Below are 7,343 nucleotides of genomic sequence, written 5' to 3'. Positions count from 1 at the left end.
GCATAGTCAATAAAGCAGAAATAAATAAATAAATAAAGGAGAAATTATATATATATATATATATATATATATATATATATATATGTTTTTACCACAGATTAAGGAACTCTCTGCTGCTGCTGCTAAGTCACTTCAGTCGTGTCCGACTCTGTGGGACCCCACCGACGGCAGCCTACCAGGCTCCTCCGTCCCTGGGATTCTCCAGGCAAGAACGCTGGAGTGGGTTGCCATTTCCTTCTCCAATGCATGAAAGTGAAAAGTGAAAGTGAAGTCACTCAGTCGTGTCTGACTCTTCACGACCCCATGGACTGCAGCCTATCAGGCTCCTCCATCCATGGGAGTTTCCAGGTAAGAGCACTGGAGTGGGTTGCCATTGCCTTCTCCAAAGGAACTCTCTAGGTTTCAATAAAAATACATTATACAGATGCTGGAGAAGGTGTAGAGAAAAGGGAACCCTCCTATACTGTTGGTGGGAATTTAAGTTTGTTCAGCCATTATGAAAAACAGTAGAGAGGTTCCTCAGAAAACTAAAAATAGAATTACTACATGATCCAGCAATCCCACAACTGGGCATATATCCAGACAAAACTCTAATTTGAAAAGATACATACAACCCAATGTTCGCAGTGACACTATTCACAATATCAAAGATATGGAAACAACCTACATGTCCATCGACAGACAAATGGATAAAGAAGATATGGTACACAAATACAATGAATAGTACTCAGACATAAAAAAGAACAAAATAATGCCATTTGCAGCAACACGGATGCAATGAGATTACCATTCCAAGTGAAGTAATCAGAAAAAGACATACCATACAAAATCACTCATATACGGAACCTAAAATATGACACAAATGAACCAATCTATGGAAGAGAAACAGATTCACAGACATAAAGAGCAGACTTGCGGCTGCCAAGGAGGGAGATGGGGGAGGGATGGACCAGGAACTTGGGGTTGAAAGATGCAAACTACTGCACTTAGGATGGATAAGCAAGGTCCTATTATATAGCACACGGAAGTACATTCAATACCCTGAGACAAACCATAATGGTGATGCATATAAAAAAGAATTTGTGTGAATATATGTGTGTGTGTGTATACATATATATATAAAACTGAGTCTCTTTGCTATACAGCAGAATTAACACAGCATTGTAAATCAAGTGTATTTCAATTAAAAAAATGTTATATTATAGAACAATTACCAGGAATTTTATCTTCATGTATATGAATATGCTTAAAATAGATATTTTTACCACATGCCATAGAGCATTAAAATGAGTGCTTTTAAGAAAGGGAAGAGAAGGTATTGGCCCTGCTCTTCGCAAGTGAGGAGTGAAAGGAAAGGAACCCTGTGCATTTCCACTTCCTTTATGAGATTTGCCAGCTGAAGTAGTAAATGGATGAGGAGCACAGACTCTGGAATCAGAAGATGAAGGCTTGGATCTCAGTTCTGCCATTACTTGCTGAGCAGTGCTGGGCAGTTGCTTAGTATCTTTGAGCTTCAGTTTTGAGATATAAAAAATGGAGGTAAGGCCTGCCTCTCCAAAGAGAGTGGAGTTACAGTTTGGTGTTACTGTTGAATGAGCACAGGATTATAAATCAACGAATCTTTTCCTTCTGATCCCAGTTCAGCCATTAACTTGGATAACTTGCCTAACTCCTTCAAGCTTTAGTTTTATCCCCTATGAGCAAAACTCACTTGTCCTTCCAATCTCATAGGTTGATTTTGAGGATATAATTCAGGTCAGGCCAAAAAAAAAAAAAAAAGATAAATGATAAAGCAAACATTTCAACACAAACCCACTATCATATCAACATAAAATTTCGCTACAGTGTTTTTGTCCAGATTATCATTTCAGACCAATCTTCAAAGGATCGTGTTTCCTTACTTGCTCAGAGGCAAAGGTAACAGGTTTCTTTATTCATCACTCAATAGACCCTACGGTTGCATGTCCCCACCATGTCATAGAGCTCTGTTTGGGTGCTGTTGACTGTACTCATCCTTGGCTCCTGCCAGTCAGGACAATCCCATCCTCTACCATGGTGATGGTGACTGCTTCTGGGATGCTCTTTAGAGGCTGCACTTAGAAATGAAGGCTTTGTTTCAAAAGTTGCAAAGTGAGTCACTCTTCTTATCTAGATGTGAAGTAAACTTGGCAGCTGCCTACAGCCATCTTGATTATCATCAGAAGAGAGAGAAGCCAGAGCTGAGAAAAATCACAAAGAGCCATCGCTCTGCTGATATCATGATCCTTTGGACTGAATTGTGTCCAGAGCTAGTGCACTTCTGGGCTTGCTGGCTGAGACAATAAATTTTATTGATTGAGTTTGAGTTGGTTTTTCTGTTCTTGCAAGTAAAATAATCTTAAATATACCATGTGACCTTGAGCAAGTTTCATTAACCCCCTGAACGTCAGTTTCCTGATCTATAATAGGGGATAATATAATATCTATCATATAGAGGGTTACAGTGAGGTTCAATAGTGCTTGAAAAATGCTTAGCACAGTGCTTAGTACAAAGTAAGAATTCAATAAATTGTGGCTATTTTTATTATGTTTGGAGCTCTAGACATTGTGCTAAATGCTTTCAGTACATCATTTCCCTTAATCATCATGTTAACCTATAAAGTGGGATTTACTATCTCCATTTATAAATGAAGAAATGAGGGTTATAGGGTTTAGGGGACTTGTCCAGGGTCCCATGGCTACCAAAAGGCAGAGATTTCACCAAATATCATTACTTTTCCTTTTTTCTAATCTTTCGACCAGATGATATTGTACATTATCATCAAAATGCAAATGTGCTAAAAATGATTAGGTATTAGAGATATAGCAGTAAATATACATTTTTCTTTGAGCTTAGTTTTAGAGGGTATAGTATTAAAACTATTGGATTATAAAAGAAATTAAATTGAATTTGTGCTCTGGATTAACCAGCATCATTTTCCAGCCAACAGCATCTAAATCCTCCAAGCACATAAAAAGCACTGAAAGTAAGTTATGCAACCAAATGCAGGACATAGAGAGGTCGTTTCCATGTACAACTTAAAGCATATGTACACATATTATGTTCCAATTACTATTTAATTTCTCCTAAAACCCTGAGCTGAAATGTAACATTTCTTTTACATTTATTGATTCTAATTTTTAAAAAAATCTTTTTCATGTACACTATAAAATTATCATCTCTATATTGTCTCTGCTCTTTCTGACAAGATGTAAACTTGTGTATGTTTTCTAGGAAGTCTGAACAATACAATTAGATGTGAGAATAGAAGAAAAACAAATAGACTAGGGTCTTCACTACATAATTTTCTTAGGAAATGTACAGGGACATCTAAAACTGCATTTTACTGTTGACCTGTAGGGGACCTTCTCCAGATGCCGCTACATGGCATGGAGTGACAGCACTCCAACCACTAAGGGAGGAAAGACCAACCAAAGGGAGAATGGTTAATCCAAACCTCTGCCTTACAAGTGTTGTCTTGTGGGCAGATGAGGGAATTCCTTCCGAGCAATAAATAGAAAGCCTTGAAAAACATAAATACACTCTGGACTGGTCTTCTTAACAACTAGGTCAATATTTTGTCAAAGAAAATGTAACTGCATCCAAACATATCCCCGGTGAGAAGTAACAGAGTTTCACAGGCAGGGCGAGAGGTTTCACTTCCGTCCTGCCTCATTCCAGGTTTTTCCCATGAGGCCTGATAGAAACGTCTGAGAGGAGGACCTGGAAAACAGTCTTATAGATGATACAAGTGATCCTTGATTTTAAGCTTAGACGGTTTTTTACCGGTATCAAAGTCATACATGAGGAAGCTGACAAGCAACCTAGAATAGTTTGTTCCTTTTGGTAGTTTTTAGAAAGCTGAGGGTGTGGAAGTGGACATATTTGTAGTCAGGCAGGTCAGCCTTGCTCCTTCTAGGTGAGAGACACTGAGTGTATCATTGAACCTCTGCAAGCCTGTTTCTCATCATAAAATGAAAATACAGGCATGCCTCATATGACTGCGCTTCAGTTTATTGCACTTTGCATTATCATGTCTTTTACAAACTGAAGGTTTGTGGCAAGACTGTGTCACACTGTCCCAACAGCATTATTTTTTAATTAAGGTGTGTACATTGTTTCTTACACATGATGTTATGGCATATGTAATAGACTACAGTACAGTATAAACGTAAGTTTTATATGCACTGGGAAGCCAAAAAAAATTGCGACTCATTTGACTGTGATATTCACTTTCTTGTGGTGGTCTGGAACCGATCCTGCAGTATCTCTGAGGTATGCCTGTAATAAGAACTACTTCACAGGGTTGTGTGATGAATGGGCACAGGTAAAAGGTAGCTTATTTTCCCTTTAATTTTCTATAAAACTATTTATTTGATTTAACGTGGTATAAGAAAAATATCCCTCTTAATATAACCTCAACATCACTAGACTTCACCAGTTTGGGAGTACAAATCATACAAAAACAATAATACATTTTTACAACCTATTTCTACATGTAGGGAATATAGTAATTTCTGGGTATCACTAGGGATGTGTCTTGTGCTTCTTTCATCTTCATCCAGATCTTTTTCGATGTCTGCTGCCAGAAAGATCAACTTGGGGACTACATCTCGCCCCTGCCTGCGTCTCTGTGATACCTCAGTGAGAACAGGTTGGCTGTGCTCTCTGAGAACCCCCGAGGTACTGAGACTATAATATCACCAACAAGCTCAGATGACACAACTTCCTGCTATGGCTTCAGTGCACCAGAAGCATACCACATCTGCAGAGAAGATCCTTCTCCCCATTTTCTCACTTGATCACTTAGACCTCAAACAGCACTACTTGTGTCTGCCTATGGAAAGAGCTTCTTCAGCTTCTTCTTAATCACTCATGGCCCACAGATGAGGATCAGGAAACTCTCTAGTCAAAGGTGCCTACTCCACACAATTGCAGTCCTACTGCAAACCAATTTCTGCATATTTCAGACCATCAATTTCCTAGTTCATTGCAACCACCCAGACTCTTAAATTCAGTTTAGGCTCAGCTGGAACCCTCTAGATGATAACAATTATTTTACGTTCTGATATTCTGATTTTTCACCCACTAGAGGTTTTCCCCCCAAATCAAAAGTATAAGACACAGTAAAATGTGTAAAACAGGGGTGGTCCTAAGATGGCGGAGGAATAGGATGGGGAGACCACTTTCTCCCCCACAAATTCATCGAAAGAAAATTTGAACTCAGAAAATTCCACAAAACAACCTCTGAATGCTGGCAGAGGACATGAGGCACCCAAAAAGGCAGCCCATTGTCTTTGAAAAGGAGGTAGGACAAAATATAAAAGATAAAAAGACAGACAAAAGAGGTAGAGATGAAGATCCATCCAGGGAAGGGAGTCTTAAAAGAGAAGTTTCCAAACACCAGGAAACACTCATTGGCGGGTCTGTGGGGAGTTCTGGAATCTCAGTTCAGTTCAGTTCAGTCACCCAGTTGTGTCCGACTCTTTGCGACCCCATGAATCGCAGCACGCCAGGCCTCCCTGTCCATCACCAATTCCCAGAGTTCACTCAAACTCATGTCCATTGAGTCAGTGATGCCATCCAGCCATCTCATCCTCTGTCATCCCTTTTTCCTCCTGCCCCCAATACTTTCCAGCATCAGAGTCTTTTCCAATGAGTCAACTCTTCACATGAGGTGGCCAAAGTACTGGAGTTTCAGCTTTAGCATTATTCCTTCCAAAGAACACCCAGGGCTGACCTCCTTTAGAACGGACTGGTTGGACCTCCTTGCAGTCCAAGGGACTCTCAAGAGTCTTCTCCAACACCACAGTTCAAAAGCATCTATTCTTTGGTGCTCAGCTTTCTTCACAGTCCAACTCCCACATCCATACATGACCACTGGAAAAACCATGGCCTTGACTAGACGGACCCTTGTTGGCAAAGTAATGTCTCTGCTTTTGAATATGCTATCTAGGTTGGTCATAACTTTCCTTCCAAGGAGTAAGCGTCTTTTAATTTCATGGCTGCAGTCACCATCTGCAGTGATTTTGGAGCCCAGAAAAATAAAGTCTGACACTGTTTCCACTGTTTCCCCATCCATTTGCCATGAAGTGATGGGACCAGATGCCATGATCTTCATTTTCTGAATGTTGAGCTTTAAGCCAACTTTTTCACTCTCCACTTTCACTTTCATCAAGAGGCTTTTGTTTTTTGTTTTTTTTTTAATATGAGGTACTTTGTGTTTTTTTTTTAAATTTTATTTTATTTTTAAACTTTACATAATTGTATTAGTTTTGCCAAATATCAAAATGAATCCGCCACAGAAGAGGCTTTTGAGTTCCTCTTCACTTTCTGCCGTAAGGGTGGTGTTATCTGCGTATCTGAGGTGACTGATATTTCTCCCGACAATCTTGATTCCAGCTTGTGCTTCTTCCAGCCCAGCGTTTCTCATGATGTACTCTGCAGGTAAGTTAAATAAGCAGGGTGACAGTATACAGCCTTGACATACTCCTTTTCCTATTTGGAACCAGTCTGTTGTTCCATGTCCCGTTCTAACTGTTACTTCCTGACCTGCATATAGGTTTCTCAAGAGGCAGGTCAGGTAGTCTGCTATTCCCATCTCTTGAAGAATTTTCCACAGTTTATTGTGACCCACATAGTCAAAGCCTTTGGCATAGTCAATAAACCAGAAATAGATGTTTTTCTGGAGCTCTCTTGCTTTTTTGATGATCCAGCGGATGTTGGCAATTTGATCTCTGGTTCCTCTGCCTTTTCTAAAACCAGCTTGAACATCAGGAAGTTCACGGTTCACGTATTGCTGAAGCCTGGCTTGGAGAATTTTGAGCATTACTTTACTAGCATGTGAGTTGAGTGCAATTGTGCAGTAGTTTGAGCATTCTTTGGTATTGCCTTTCTTTGAAATTGGAATGAAAACTGACCTTTTCCAGTCCTGTGGCCACTACTGAGTTTTCCCACGGCAACATAACTGGGAGGAAAAATAAATAAATAAAACCCACAGATTACATGCCTAATGGCAACTCCCAGTGCTCACATCTGCCAAGCAGGGGCTGAACAGGGAGGCATGGGCTACATTGTTTAGGGTAAGGACTGAGCCTGAATGTTCTGAGGGCAATCTGAGGGAACTAATGTGAGATAGCAACCCAAACTGTGGGATAGCCAGAGAGAGAGAAAAAAAAGAGAGAGAGAGAGAGAACTATCTTGCAAAAAGCCCTAACCTAAGGCACTGCCAGGCCCGCTCACAGAACAAAGGACTGAGCGAATAACAGAGGAGAGCTAGCTGGCTGCGGACTGGCCCATCCCCCACTGGAGACAGGGAGGCAGA

Source organism: Bos indicus x Bos taurus, chromosome 3 (genome assembly GCF_003369695.1).
Source record: "Bos indicus x Bos taurus breed Angus x Brahman F1 hybrid chromosome 3, Bos_hybrid_MaternalHap_v2.0, whole genome shotgun sequence".
NCBI classification, from domain to species: domain Eukaryota; kingdom Metazoa; phylum Chordata; class Mammalia; order Artiodactyla; family Bovidae; genus Bos; species Bos indicus x Bos taurus.
The sequence above is the reverse complement of the archived record's forward strand: the minus strand, read 5'-3'. Positions refer to the sequence as shown.